Source organism: Sminthopsis crassicaudata, chromosome 3, assembly GCF_048593235.1.
Source record: "Sminthopsis crassicaudata isolate SCR6 chromosome 3, ASM4859323v1, whole genome shotgun sequence".
Classification (NCBI taxonomy): Eukaryota; Metazoa; Chordata; class Mammalia; order Dasyuromorphia; family Dasyuridae; genus Sminthopsis; species Sminthopsis crassicaudata.
In genome coordinates this window covers 174,924,080-174,940,779 of record NC_133619.1, presented here as the reverse complement: position 1 = coordinate 174,940,779, position 16,700 = coordinate 174,924,080, and the positions used below count along the sequence as shown (strand labels likewise).

Sequence of the window (16,700 nt, the reverse complement as noted above, 5' to 3'; positions counted from 1 at the left end):
GATTTAAATTCAGTTCTTCCTGACTTTAATCTTATCTACTGCACCTCAGCTGTAAAACTGAAATAATAACATTTTCAGTACCTATAATACAGAATTGTTAGGAAGATTATATTAAAGATTATATATTGTAAATCTTTATGTAATTTATTAATTGTCATTATCATCATCATCATCATCATTTTTATTATTAGCCACTAAAATATACAAGATTCTGAACAAAAACAAAAACATATCCTACCCTTAGGGAAATTATAGTCTTCTGGTGATAACTTCATCTGGAGATTATTGGATTAATTTACTTTTCTGACCTCTGTAGTCTTTTCTAATATAGTATGCTGTGATCCTCTGGCTACAATGCAACTATGAGAATGGAGAGGTGCAGAGCTTACAGGGAGGAACCTACAGGCAGAGAAGAATCCATACATAGGAAGTGGTATTCACAAAAGGGAAACAAGACAAGCCATACTAAGATAATGAAATCCAGAAGGACAAAATCTCAAACATGCCAAATGCTCACCCTGATACATCTGGTCATTAAGTCATAGAGTTTACAAAACATATAAGAGTCTGGGAGCAATTTCCCAATACAATCTACCCTTGAGTATTCCGACAAACTGGGAGAGTGTGAATTATTCAAAAGAGATCAGTAATCCACAAAGTATGCAAATCCTTAGTTCATTCCAACTGGCAAATGATGAAGCTGTACACAATCTAAACTTTATACTTTCTCCTTGCCTACCTCACTAGTCTGTGAGTAGGTGCTTGATAAATGTTTGACTTAACTTGAATAATAAGATTATGATACAGTAGTTTGGCATTATCATTATTTCAAAAAAAAAAAAAAATGCTGTAACTAAGAAATGTTGCAAAGTTCAGGATGGATGGAGGATGTTTATCACTTGCCAGTGATAAAGCCAAAGCAGCAGCTAGTCTCATGATTTCCGGGCTGGGAAGTCCCAGGTCCTTGCAACCCTAAATGATCTCTTCACTTGTATGAAAGAAAGCCTTTCCACATTTACAATTTAAACTTAAAATGCTTAAAAGTACAGGTACCCCGGGAGAAAGGAGTAAGACCAGGATATATTCACATTACAATGTGTCTTTCCTGAGAGTAAACTTTGAAATGGGGGGAGGAAAGAAAGAAAGAGGTTATGCAGAGGCTGAAAATAAAAATTAGGGTGAGGAAGAGAACTGGGGAAAAAAAGGTAGAGGAGATAGAAGGGAGGAGGAAAGAGTACAGAAAAAGGAAATCCTGTTTGCCTCAGTTTCTTCATCTATAAAATGAGCTGAAGAAGGAAATGGCAAGCCACTCTAGCATCTCTGCCAAGAAAACTCCAAAATGCGATCATGAAGAATTGGACACAATTGAATTGACTCAACAACAATAAATTATCATCCTTAATTAGTCAAAGTAGATAAGCATATTGTTATTATGACTCTACTTTTTTCACCCATCTCTTCCCATATTTCTTTGAATTCTTCATATATGTTGTATCTTATAATATTACATTGTATCTGTATATTCCAATTTATTCTGTTGTTTACTGATCAATAGCTATTTTGTTCCTAAGTTTGTTTTGTATTGTTCTTACATTCACAGAAGCACTAACTCATTATTAACTCTAAGAGTAAGAGACTAAATCCTCCTAGCAACTTGGCTACTTTCATGACTTTCTAAAAAGCTAGCCTTGCATAGCAAAATAAAATAATGTCACTTTCCTGTTAGTGGTCTATGGAACGCTGATTATTCAGTTTTCCTTGACTCCTTAGTATTAATAATCAGTTGACATTAATTCTTCTGTCTTATTCCTTGGGATTGCTGCTTTTGTTGAATGCAAATATTTTATGGAAAATTCACAGAGGGTAAGTGCTCGTAGATAGAAAAAGGGATACAAATACACTCTCAAGGTCTCTCTTAAGAACTTTAGACTTGATTGTATGGCATAGGAGACACTGGCACAGGACAATAGGGTGCCATCAGTGGGGAAGATTCTATGCTCTATAAGCAAAGTAGAATTGAATTAGCTCAGAAAAAAATGAGATGTGCAAAGTTAGAGAACTACTCCAAATGTTCATAAGAACTATGTCTATTGGACATGTGGCAAAGCATTATGAGTTTGTATTGTTCTAATCAGCCACAATCATATATACTAACTCGACTCTGACATAATAATGTCATTTTGGTCCTCTTTGATAATGAATGACAACAAACAAGCAATAAACAGTATTAATAATAAGAAAGTACTTTTGCCAATGTGAAAACAATATGGAACAAACTTAAAAACTAAGTAACTACTAATTGGTGAATAGTGAACAAATTAAGATGTACAAATACAATGGAATATTATAAGAGTAAGATAAAGATTTATCCAGGAGAAGCAACAGAAAATGCATAGGATCTAGGGTGAAAGTTTGAGTTTGAGTCCTTTAGTCAGATGATGCTGGTCAGTGTCTCAGTATCAGCTACCTCTTCACTAAAATGGAAATAATAATACTTCCCTACTTCCTGATGGAATGGTTATGAAGGTGTTTTTGGAAGCCTAGTAGTGCTTCAGAAATAGGAGTTATCCTTATGAAGAGCAAAGGCCTGGGCCTATCTGACCATGAGATATTCTTTACTCAAGTAGCAAAAGCAATCTAGTGGGAACTGAGGTCTCCAGGAGAGAACAAAGTCAGCAGGTTCTTCAAGTACCGTTTATTATCTTAGTGTTTAGAAAATATCTATTTAATGAGTATCTCATTGAGAATAATGAAAAAGAATATGATAAATATAAACTGGCCTCTCCATATAATCAACAAGGAACTCCAAAAAAGAAAAGGAATAAAAGACTTCATCAATAAACTTCATGATAAGAGAAAACACTCTGATAAAGGGGCAAGATTGAAAGTGGGGCAATCAGAATTCCATTTATATCATTTAGATGGTAAAACATGAAAAAGAATTCTTGGAGAAAGTTTCATAGGATGGCTAAGCATTTAAATTAGGCTTGAAATCTGTATCATTAAAGAAATAATCTAACAATACTCTGACCCTAATGAAAATGTGTAGTTTTTCTTTATTATTTCTAAATAAAATAATATTTCCAAAGGAAAAAAAAAGAAAATATGCATTTACAAATTGATTATTTTTCCTGAGAGGTTAAATGTAAATAAATTATCTGCAACTTTTTTCCAAGCTTCCTGAGATAATGACTCTACTGACTCTAATCCCCTATGGGCAGGCCTCCTTTGTGGAAACTCCTAAAAGGGGGCTGTTGTACTTTCATAGCCAAACCAAAATACTCAAGATGTCCTTTATACATAGTTTCAGACAACATGATTTTCACACAGCCCAGGCCAAAGGCAGAAAAAAACAGAGTACATGAAGATAATTGGAGCTCAGTCTATTTGGCAAGAGTGCCTGTCCTTCATATGTAGTTGATTCTTGAGATTAAAGGTAACCTTAATTCTAAAGCCTGGCACTGCTCTGCCCTATTGTCCATTTATTTCAGGAAGTGTTTCAAAATGTTAATTCACTCCACGCTTTTTTTTTTCATGGCTGGGGAGGAAAGGAAGAAGAAAAAGGGAAATAATAGAGTGCTAAAATTCAAAAAGGTTGAATGTGCAAATTTTAGGGAATGAACTTTAAAATGTTGAACTAAATTTCAAAAAGATAAGGAATCACTCTTCTAGAAGCATAAAGAATGGTAGAACCAATTTTAAGAAGTGACCAATATATGAAAATCCAAATGTATAAAATAGATTATTAAGAGTAAATTGTGCTTTTTTAAATGCTAAAAAAATAATAATTACTTAAGTTTATATAGCACTTTAAAATTTGTCAGCCTAAGGGTACCTAGGTTGCTCAGTGGATAGAGCACCAGCCCTGAAGTCAGGAGGACCTGAGTTCAAATCTGTCTTCAGACACTTAATATTTTCTAGCTGTGTGACCCTGGGCAAGTCACTTAACCCCAATTGCCTCAGCAAGAAAAAAAAATTGTACACCTATTCTAAAAACATTATTTTATTTTATTTTCATGTTGAAATGTAAGGTCCTTGGAGGTGAGGATTACTTTTTGTCTTCATAGCTATTATATTTGATGCATAATGGGAGTTTAATTGATGATTAGTGATTAACTGACAAAAACTTTGCAAAGTAAGTGCTATTATTATCCTATTTTACATATGGGGAAACTGAGGCTGAGCAAAAAAGGTTAAGTGATTTGGATCAGCATATGTATATATGAAGAATGATTTGAACTTATGTTTTCTTGACTCCAGTCCAGCACTCTTCACTGTGCCTTTCAGCTGCCTCAAATTTGCTGATGCTCCACAGTACCATGTTCTACTGGGGCCTAGAAGGCTATGCTAATTTAACAAAGTTGTACAAAATTTATCAAGTTATAGGTCTGAGTATAGACAAGTTATGTGCCTAAATTTAGAGGAGCTCACTGCCATAAAGTTGGCAATTAAGGAATGAATTCTTTTGTTCACTCACCAAAAAAAAAAAAAAAAAGTGTGGAAAGTCACCAGTAGGAAGGGAGAGAATATAAAACTCAAAAGTTTTAAAAACAAATATAAAAAATTATTTTAAATGTAACTGAGGGGGAAAAAACATGTTAAATATATATTTTTTTTAAATGATGAAGGGAATTGTTTCAGAGAAACTGGGGAAGGTTTAATAAAGTGATGCCAAATGAAGTGATTAGAACCAGGATCACAGTTTTGAAAGACATAAGAATTCTGATCAAGGCAATGAGCAGTTTGTTAATATCTATTTATTAACTGCCTACAATGTGTCAGACATTGTGCTGAGTGCTAGCAAAACAAAGAAAAGCAAAATATAGTACTGCCCTCAAGGAGTTTACAAATCTAATGAGGAAGAAAACATATAAAAGGAAGGCAAAAGGCAAGAATTTTTTTTGGGGGGAGGGTGCAAAGGAGAGCATGATGGATAAAATCCAAAGTAGTACCAGCCAAGCAGGAAGTGACTGCACACTATCCTTAAATGAAGGTTCTGAGAGAAACTTCTCCTATCCAATCAGAGAAAGAGAGAAGCCTTAGGGGCAGAGGATATTGATAAGGTCTAAGTTTCAGGATTCTTGGAGAATGAAGAGATTCCTGGGGCATGAGAGAGAAGTCTGAAATAATGCAGCCAGGTGGGAAATGATTTGCCATGTTATTCCAAATTGTGATGAAATATTCTGCTCATCTCCTAACAGAGAAGCAGATAGCTTAAGACTACTCAAAGTGCAAACTGAGATATATTTTTAAGATATGGTTAATAAAGCAATTTGTTTTGCTTGACTACATATTTATTGCAAAAATGTTGCTTTTCTTTCTTTTTCAGGGGGTTGGGAGGAGGGGGGAAGAGATGGTGAATTACTGCTAGTGGAAAAAATTATGTTTTTAAAAACTAAAGAACAGAAAAACTTTTAATGAAACAATATTACAGATAGCAATCTTACTAAAAGTAGGTTAAAAAAGAAGACATTAGCATCTGCCAATATATATGCCTATTTCTAAAAAAATCTATAAAATCTTTGGAAAAATAGTCTGCACCACATATCAAAAGTATTCTCCCCCTTCTCCATTTATCACAGCTTACTTAATTTCTCCCTTTAACCATGATAATAGGATATTCAGATTTGGTTTTCACTGGAGGATCTGTATACACAGGTTTGTCCAAGCTTCTGACAGGCAAGGAAAATGTTACTCCTTAGAATGGGCCTACCATAGAGCTCCTTGTCATCCAATCCAAATTTCCCCCAAACTGGGCTTTATCTTCACTGTATTCTGAGGTAACTTCATTGAATCTCATTCCAGCCTTCAGTTTTTCCATGGCCTCTATGATTTTGCCAGAATTTGTTGGACCTTTACTGCATTTCCTTTGTACCACCTTTGGTACCCTAAGCCTTCTTATCTACATCTTCATTCTCAGAAGCTTCTTCCCCTTTCCCTCCGTTGCCAGAGCTTTTCCCCTTAAGCACCACCTTTCTACTTTCCTGCCACCATTTCCCATCAAAAGTATTCTTAATAAAAAAATAAGGCAGTAAAGAAAAAAAAACTATTTTCTTAATATCAAGGCTCCTAGAGATACTAATGACTTGAATATTATGATCTTAGAAGAATCAATGTTGCAAGTTACTCAATGGACAACAGAAAATTACATAATAAATGCAAATAGGTTGCCTTTGACTTGTGTTTGAGAAGTGACATAAAATACATTATCAAAGACATATAATGCTGAAAAAGGAATAAACCAGTTATGCATAATATCGAAGAATAATAAAATAGGCAGATGAGTCACGCATTGAAAATATTTGATTTTTTAATATTGAATGTTGAAATATCGAAATATTTTTTTAAAAGTAAGAGATTAAGTGAATGAAGGAATTAATGAACAAAAACATTTATTAGGCATTTACTGTGCACACAGGATTGTGTTAAGCACTGGTGATTAAAAAAAAAATAGAAAAGAATTCCTAACTTCAAAAAAAGCTCATATTCCAATTAGGGAGACAATAGAATTTAGAGATTGCAGCTGCCAATCAAATACCAAGGACTCATGAGCCTTAGGATTCAATAACACCTCTTTTTAATGATAAATTGTAATATTTTTTTCCCTGAGAAGATAATGTTTCCAATTTTGAACTATTTGACAATATTAAGGACATGGATATAAAGGACATTATTTTCTGGGTCTTTAGGTAGGAAGCAATGACTGTTGAAGAGGTGGGGGCTGTAGCATCTCCCGAAGCTATTGTCAGACTGCATTCTTACAAGTATTGTTTCCTAGAATGATGTCTATGGGAATGAGATTGAAAGGAAAACCAATGATTGCGAGCACTGCTATTCCAAGAGTTCTTGGACTGGACCTGCTTATCAATAAGAACAGGTCAGTGCTGTTGATAATGCAGAGGAAACTGGAATCCCTTCAGAACAGTGGGAAAAGTACACTGGGTAAATTCTTTATGGAGAATCTATTTCCATAGATTCTATGAAAGCATATTCAACAGAATTACCAAGAATGTAAATACATGGAAAAGTTATGTGACACTACCTGATCTAAAGCTATATTATATAGCAGCAGCCACCAAAACCATTTGGTATTGGCTAAGAAATAGACCAGTCGATCAGTGGAACAGATTAGATACAAAGGACAAAACAGGATACATCTATAGCAATCTAATGTTTGACAAACCCAAAGATACCAACATTTGGGATAAAAATTCCTTATTTGAAAAAAACTGTTGGGAAAACTGGAAATTAGTATGGCAGAAATTAGATATGGATCCACACTTAACACCATATACCAAGATAAGATCAAAATGGGTCCATGATTTAGGCATAAAGAATGAGATAATAAATAGATTAGAGGAACAGAGGATAGTCTACCTCTCAGACCTGTGGAGGAGGAAGGAATTTATGACTAGAGAAGAACTAGAGATCATTATTGATCACAAATAGAAGATTTTGATTACATCAAACTAAAAAGTTTCTGTACAAACAATACTAATGCAAACAAGATTAGAATGGAAGTAACAAATTGGGAAAATATTTTTACAGTTAAAGGTTCTGATAAAGGTCTCATTTCCAAAATATATAGAGAATTGAACCTACTTTATAAGAAATCAAGCCATTCTCCAATTGATAAATGGTCAAAGGATATGAACAGACAATTCTCAGATGATGAAATTGAAATTATATCCACTCATATGAAAGAGTGTTCCAAATCACTACTGATCAGAGAAATGCAAATTAAGACAACTCTGAGATACCACTACACACCTGTCAGAATGGCTAAGATGACAAGAACAAATAATGATGAATGTTGGAGGGTCTGTGGGAAAACTGGGACACTGATGCATTGTTGGTGGAGTTGTGAAAGAATCCAGCCATTCTGGAGAGCAATTTGGAACTATGCCCCAACAAGTTATCAAACTGTGCATACCCTTTGACCCAGCATTGCTGTTATTGGGATTATATCCCAAAGAAATACTAAGGAGGGGAAAGGGACCTGTGTTGCCAAAATGTTTGTGGCAGCTCTTTTCATAGTGACTAGAAACTGGAAGATGAATGGATGTCCATCAATTGGAGAATGGTTGGGTAAATTATGGTATAAGAATGTTATGGAATATTATTGCTCTGTAAGAAATGACCAGCAGGAGGAATACAGAAAGGCTTGGAGAAACTTACATCAACTGATGCTGAGTGAAATGAGCAGAACCAGGAGATCACTGTACACTTCAATGTTGTATGAAGATGTATTCTGATGGAAGTGGATATCTTCAACATAAAGAAGATCCAACTCACTTCCAGTTCATCAATGATGGACAGAAACAACTACACCCAGAGAAGGAACACTGGGAAGTGAATGTAAATTGTTAGCACTACTGTCTATCTACCCAGGTTACTTATACCTTCAGAATCTAATACTTAATGTGCAACAAGAAAATTGGATTTACACACATATATTATATCTAGGTTATACTGTAACACATGTAAAATGTATGGGATTGCCTGTCATCGGGGGGAGGGAGTGGAGGGAGGGAGGGGAAAATTTGGAAAAATGAATACAAGGGATAGTGTTATTAAAAATTACTCATGCATATATACTGTCAAAAAATTTTTATAATTATAAAATTTAAAAAAAAAGTTACGTGACACTGTAACTCCTTGAGCTCCTTGAGAGGAGAAATGATAGAGTTTGTTTTGATTTTGGTGTTCTTTTATTTTTTGCCTTTGTACTGACAACGCTTAGCACAATGCATTGGCACATGATAAGCAATTAATAAATGCTTATTGATTAATTAACTAATTAACACACTGATTGGATACCAGATTTTTCTACATGTAGTAAGGAAAATTGTTCATACTTTATTTATCTGTTTGATTTTTTTTAAAGAAACATCATTGTATCCATTTTTTAATTTTTAAAAATAATTTATAGTAACTGAATAATCTCTTCTAGTAAACAAAATAATAAATAAAACTTTATAATCCAATATTTCATTGTTTAAAAAAAGAAAATTTTAACAAAATAACTTTTTTTTGTTTGATCCCCTTTTTTTTGCTCCCAATTCTGTGGACTTGTAGAATTATATTGTCTTTTATATAATTATAGTCAATGTATGCATTATTCTCTAACTAAAGTTTTTTTTCCTCTGTAACACATATGTCTTGCCATATTTATATTCCTATTTTTATTAGTTTTCTACTACATTGACAAAACTTTGTTTAGTCATTCTCTAATTATTGGATGCAATGTTCATTTCTTGACCAGTATCACAGTAAGGTCACCATAAACAATAACATATTGTTTTCAATCATGGAGTAACTTGGGACAAAGTCATTGGATCTGAAAGCACCTTCTTAGAATAAGCTTCAGAGATATATTACACATTATGAAGCCAACAATGGATGCATTTGAATTAAAAAAAAAAAAGCTTTTGATGGAACAGATTGGAGAAGTAATCATCTGAAGAAATCTTTCCACATTAGTTATTAACTGCCTCCACCTTATGAAGGAGGCATCAACTAGTCCAATAGTTGGTGTTGCTTAGATCACAGAGAGCAAGAGAGTATAAAAACAAAAACTATTCCCCTGTACAAAAGCTTTGTCCAACTGAAAACAGGTTAAATCAGTTTGCATTATAGCAACTAAATAAAAGCCATATGAATGTATATGGATTATCATTTGATTGACTTCAGATGTTTAGTTAATTTTAAGTCAGATATTTCAATAGAAAAATCCTCTGCTATTTTCAGATAGTTTGCATTATAGAAGTCTTCAATATGAAGGAAACTATTAGGGAACAGTTAAAATACCTTTCAAGTCTTGAAAAATTAATATGAATTAAAAGAAACATATTCTCCCCATGTATTTTACCATTCCTTTGAGAACACGGAAACCTGCAATTCTGACCCCTCTGAAATCGTGATAGTTCATGATCTGCAGTTCCACCACCATCATAAGACAACACTGGAATCAAAATAGTGGCCTTTTGCATCTGACAACAACTTGAGACCATCGGAAAACTCTGATGTTCCCTCATCTATTTGGTTCTTTATATTTCTAACTCTATTAATTTTTTATTACATTGATAAATTCAGTCAATCTGTACATATTGAACATACTGTTCAATTTTTGGCCAATATCATTATCAGGTGGTTATTAGAAAAATAAAAAGCTCATTATGTCTCTGCAATCAGTTTTTCTATTTATTTGAAGCACAGGGGGGTTTGTGTCTGTTTTTTACAAAATGCTCTCTCTCTCTCTGTCTCTCTGTCTCTCTCTCTGTCTTTCTGTCTCTATTTCTCTCTGTCTCTGTTTCTCCCTCCTTCTCTTCCTCTGTCTCTCTTCTTCTTTTCTCTGTCTTTCTCTGTCTCTGTCTCTCTTTCTCTGTCTCTCTCTCTCTCTCTCTCTCTCTCTCTCTCTCTCTCTCTCTCTCTCGCTCTCTCTCTCTCGCTCTCGCTCTCCTGAGATTTCTTTTTGTTTGTTTGTTTCAAATTTCTTCTTTCATGTTCTTTTTTTCTTTTTTTATTAATTTTATAATTATAAAAAAAATTTGATAGTATATATGCATGAGTAATTTTTTTTATAACATTATCCCTTGTATTCATTTTTCCAGATTTTCCCCTCCCTCCCTCTACTCCCTCCCCTTGATGACAGGCAATCCCATACATTTTACATGTGTTACAGTATAACCTAGATACAATATATGTGTATAAATCCAATTTTCTTGTTGCACGTAAAGTAGTAGATTCCGAAGGTATAAGTAACCTGGGTAGATAGACAGTAGTGCTAACAGTTTACATTCAATTCCCAGTGTTCCTTCTCTGAGTGTAGTTGTTTCTGTCCATCATTGATCAACTAGAAGTGAGTTGGATCTTCTTTATGTTGAAGATTCCACTTCCATCAGAATACATCTTCATACAGCATTGAAGTGTACAGCAATCTCCTGGTTCTGCTCATTTCACTCAGCATCAGTTCATGCAAGTCTCTCCAAACCTTTCTGAATTCATTCAGAGCAATAATATTCCATAACCTTCATATACCATAATTTGTCCAACCATTCTCCAATTGATGGACATCCATTCATTTTCCAGTTTCTAGCCACTATGAAAAGAGCTGCTACAAACATTTTGGCACATACAGGTCCCTTTCCCTTCTTTAGTATTTCTTTGGGATATAAGCCCAGTAGTAGCACTGCTGGATCAAAGGGTATGCACAGTTTGATAACTTTTTGGGCATAGTTCCAAATTGCTCTCCAGAATGGTTGGATTCTTTCACAACTCCACCAACAATGCATCAGTGTCCCAGTTTTCCCACAGACCCTCCAACATTCATCATTATTTGTTCCTGTCATCTTAGCCAATCTGACAGGTGTGTAGTGGTATCTCAGAGTTGTCTTAACTTGCATTTCTCTGATCAGTAGTGATTTGGAACACTCTTTCATATGAGTGGAAATAGTTTCAATTTCATCATCTGAGAATTGTCTGTTCATATCCTTTGACCATTTATCAATTGGAGAATGGCTTGATTTCTTATAAAGTAGGTTCAGTTCTCTATATATTTTGGAAATGAGACCTTTGTCAGAACCTTTAACTGTAAAAATATTTTCCCAATTTGTTACTTCCCTTCTAATCTTGTTTGCATTAGTATTGTTTGTACAGAAACTTTTTAGTTTGATGTAATCAAAATCTTCTATTTTGTGATCAACAATGATCTCTAGTTCTCCTCTGGTCATAAATTCCTTCCTCCTCCACAGGTCTGAGAGGTAGACTATTCTCTGTTCCTCTAATCTATTTATGATCTCATTCTTTATGCCTAAATCATGGACCCATTTTGATCTTATCTTGGTATATGGTGTTAAGTGTGGATCCATATCTAATTTCTGCCATTCTCCTGAGATTTCTAGGTCCCATTCTTCTATGACTGCATATAGTCCCAAAGCCAGCATTCAATGTGAATGTCACTTCCCATCATAGAACAACTCATTGCTGCTGGTAGAACTCTCTGTGCCATCATTGTAGCAATTTCTGGTCCCCTGAGTCAAAGAAGTCCCTCATGTTTCCATAAACTAGTGATCCAGTTAGTTTATCCAACTGTAATTTCTATCTCTTAGATGTTTAATTTTCCTTCCAGCTCAGATTGGCAAGTTATTTTGTCCTCTTTTCTTCTGTACTACCGTATTTCTTAAGAGAATAAGCCAGTGTCACTATTGAAATGAGCAGATACTCTCTCAGAAGCCCACTGACATTTTGGAACCAAGACATATTGGAAGAGTTTTATGAAGCTTTCTAGGAGAAAGATGTTAAAAGAGAGAGAAGCTGAGAATGTAGAATCAAAATTTGACTTCTATCTTGGGATGAATGTACAGAGTGATATTTATTTTCCAAAAATCTTCACAAAATTCCTCCCCCAAACTTGCAGACATTAAATATAGACTAATATTTCATACAATATAAATTCTGAATAGATACATGACTTATTCATGAAAAGTGTCATCATAGACAAGTTAGCAGAATAGAGAAATTACCTTTCATATCCATGGATCAGGACACAGTTTAATGACCAAACAAGGAATAGAGAGAATTACAGAAAATTAAAAGGAATGTTTTATTATATAAAATTTAAAAGTTCTTGCACCAATAAACTCATGAAGTTAATTTAAAATTTGAAAGGAAAGAATTAATTGGACAAAAATAGTTCCAGCAAAGATCTCATTTTCAAAATACTGATTGAAAGGAACCAATTCAAATTAATAAGAATCGCTCCTCAATTGAAAAATGGTCAAATAATATGGAAATGTTTTACATGATGGCCATGTTCTCTGGTCCATCTGGGTCAATATAACCAATTGCTTATTATCTCAGGGAGAGGGGAGAGGTAAGAGGAAGAAATAGAATTTGGAACTCACAATTAAAAAAAAATGTTTAAAATTTAGAAAAAATAAAGGATTTGGGTAAGCAGTTTTTATTTTTATTATTATAACTTTTTATTGACAGTACATAAGCAGAGTAATTTTTTACAACATTATCCTTTGCACTCACTTCTGTTCTGACTTTTCCCCTCCCTCCACCCCCTCCCCTAGATGGCAGGCAGTCTTATACATGTTAAATATGTTATAGTATATCCTAGATACAATATATGTGTGCAGAACCAAACAGTTCTCTTATTGTACAAGAAGAATTGGATTTAACCTGGGAAACAAAAATGCAAACAGTTCCCAGTGTTCCTTTTCTGGGTATAGCTGATTCTGTCCCTCATTGATCAATTGGAACTGAATTAGATCTTCTCTTTGTCGAAGATATCCACTTCTATCAGAATATATCCTCATATAGTGTTATTATTGAAGTGTATAATGATCTTCTGGTTCTGTTAGTCTCACTCAGCATCAGTTCATGTAAGTCTTTCCAGGCTTCTCCATATATTCATCCTGGGTAAGCAGTTTCTTAAAAAAAAAAAAAAAAGAAAAGAAAAGAAAAGAAAAGAAAAAAAAAGAAATGCAAGATATAAAAACCATTGAAAGTGCTCCAAATTACTAATAATTAGAAAAATGTACATTAATGTAACTCTCAAGTTAGACTGACAAACTTGAGAGAAAAAAAAGAAAATGAAAAAGTTTTGATGAGGCTATAGAAAAAATAAGCATACTGATGTACTACTGGTGGAACTATGAGTTGATACAGCAATTTTATTTTATGTTTTTATTTTTTCTCAATTATTTTAAAAACACTTGGTTTTAAAATATTTTTGAGTTCCAGATTCTTTCCCTCCATTCCTCCCCTTATTGAAAAGGTAAGCAATTTTGATTATAGGCATTGTGAAGAATATGTTTCCATGTTAGTCATGTTGTGAAAGAAAATAGACAGGAAAAAAAAAACAAGAAAAATAAAGAAAAAGTATGTTTCAATCTGCCTTCAGACTTCTCTTTCTCTGGAGATGGATAGCATTTTTTTTATCATAAATCCTTCAGAATCATCTTAGATTTAGCCATTTTAGAAAGAAATATACAACCAACTCTCAAAGTTACTAAACTGCATAAGTCCTTTGACTCAGTGATATCACTATTAAGCTACCTCAAAGATATCAAAGAAGGAGATGAAGAATCCATATGTATAAAAATTTTGATTGCAGTTTTTTTGTGGTAGCAAGGAACTGGAAGTTAAGGGAGTGCTCTATCTATTTGGAAATGACTGAACAAATGATGGAATATAAATGTAATACAGCATTATTGTGCATAAGAAATAATGGAGTTATTTCAGAGAAACCTGGGAAAACTTGCATGATCTGATGCAGAATGAAGTGATTAGAATAAGCATCACAATTTATACAAACATCATAAAGACCACCAACTTTGAAGGACTTGAGAATTCTAATCAATAAAATGACCAAGCTTGATTCTAGAGGACTGATGATAATGCATGTACCTCTAGAGTTAAACAATACATGCTAATTTTTTGGACAGAGCTAATGTGGCAGTTTCTTTTACCTAACTGTATATTTGGTTTGGGGTTTGGGGTTTTGGGGTGGGTTTTTTGGTTTGGTTTTCAGTTTTTTGGAGGCAAATAAGATTAAGTGATTTGCCTGGAATCACAGCTAATAAGGACATAAATTCATATTTGAACTCAGGTTCTCCAGACTCTTGACTCCTGATTCCTTATGAATATTGGTTACAAGGTTTGAATTTTAGGGTTTTCAGCCCAATATAGGGAGGGGAAATATAGAAAGTGCATTTTTGTTCATTGAAAAAAAATTGAGAAAAAATCCTTTCAGAAGTCTAAAATAGTCACCAACTGGTAGACTTCTGGCATATTGTTTGCTTGCACATTTCTCACCTCTACAGTAACAATAGAGTTTTAACTCTATTTCTTTGTATTTCTGTATTCCTCTATTCTGAAGGTCTCTCATATATTTTAGTTCTTCCTGGATCCATGTTTAAAAGATTCATCTCATGCTTTTGATACACATCTTTCATTTCACTTTCCAGTTGGTTTTTTAGAATCTTTCATGTTTTGTTTTGTTTTTTTTCATCTTGTGCCCTTTGTGTTTTTTTTTTTTCATTTCATCTAAAGACTTTCATTCTAAACATAATTAATCTCTAAGGTGACAGGTGGGGTAAAACAGGGAGGATTTTCCTTTGAAACATTGGGAGTTTTATGTAAAAGTTTCCCTCTCCATCATTTAGTTTCTACAAGAGTTGTCAACAACAACAAAATCTTCACTGCATCATCATTCAAGGGTTTTCATATTAACACTGAAGAAAATCTAACAATGTCTTCCTTTCTCATTCACAATCACAAGCTTTTCAAAAAATCCAAATTTGTTGATTCAAGTAATTCAGGGGAAAGGGAGGTCAAACGATATTGTACAGAGAAGGGAGTAGTTTGTGTCTCCCTCTGCTGGAAGAATCAATTTCTTTCTTTGCAAGTAAAACTGTAGCTAAGATTCAAGTTTGATTAATCAGAATCCATTGATCTGGTTGATAATAGACCACTGCAAAGTGTCCATATTTAGCAAATAATCTTTTGCTATCTTTATCAATAAATATAAGTTGGCCTTTTCTGTTACCTTGTTAGCAAATGAATTTGTATGTATTTTGTATTTAATTGGCTTTTTACATATTATTTCCCTCCTGTAGAAAGTAAGCTCTTTGAAAATAAGAACTATTTAGAGTGAGATGGGGTGGGATGGGGGCATCTTTATATCAGCATAATGAGTGTCTCTGTGTATATGTATAAACATGCATATGCTTTATATGTACAAATATGTATGTATGTACATTGTATATGTGTGTACATCTATATATATATATGCAGAGACAGAGAGAAAACTTAGTAAATGTTTGTTGAATTGAATTAGTAGATTTGAAACAATAAAAGTCCAATAACTCTAGTAAGTTTTTTCACTGGATCTCTTCAAAAGAGACAGATTGACTGTAAGGTTCTTGTAATTTGAGTTCTCCTCCTTGTGGGCTGGACCTCTGCCAAGCCAGAATCCCTTTTGCTAAGAAGGCTGATGAGAGAGGGGAGGGAAGGTGATGATTGCTTTATGTGCCTTTGGGACACAGTAAGTATAGTGAGGCTGTGCTTGGGGGTCCCAGGCATTGGTTAGGAGCTGAAGGGCTCTGGTGCCTAGAGAAGCAGGGACAGCTATAGCACCCTCAGAATGCCACAAAGTATCAAACTGCTGGCAACAGAGATTATTAGTGTCTGTGAGCCTGAGGTTCACAACAGAATTTTCATTCAGACTTTTAAAATTTCTGTAAGCTTTTCTTTTATCTGTTGGTGTGGTTTTCTTACCTGTATTAATTCTTAATTTCTTTGAATATTTCTTTCACCTACTTGCTGTTGTCTTTCAGTGTGTCTTACATTGCTTCTTTTGGCATCGACTTTGCTTCTGGCACTTTAGGTGCTACAGTTGCTCTTTGATATTTTTGTAGTATCACTACTTTGTACACATTATTTATTTTCTTATTTTAATAAAAACTTATTTTTTAAATTTTGTCATTTTCCCTGAATTTTTAAAAGATGTTTTTCTTCTCTTTTGGTGTTCTAATTGAGCCCTCAGTGGGGAATCTTGAACTACTACTCATAACAAATGATAATAAAAGATGCTCTGTTGGGATCTGTTGGAAAGTAACCTAAATTTAGAAGGACTAGATTTTGTGCTATTAGATAAATACTTCTTTAAAACTTTATAATTCACAAAT

At 33.9% G+C, this 16,700-nt stretch overlaps 1 pseudogene; it reads right to left on the bottom strand.

The window, feature by feature from the left end:
- Positions 1 to 5,587: 5,587 nt before the first annotated feature.
- LOC141561966 (peptidyl-prolyl cis-trans isomerase NIMA-interacting 4 pseudogene) lies at positions 5,588 to 9,952 on the bottom strand (annotated as a pseudogene).
- Between the last annotated feature and the right edge of the window lie 6,748 nt (positions 9,953 to 16,700).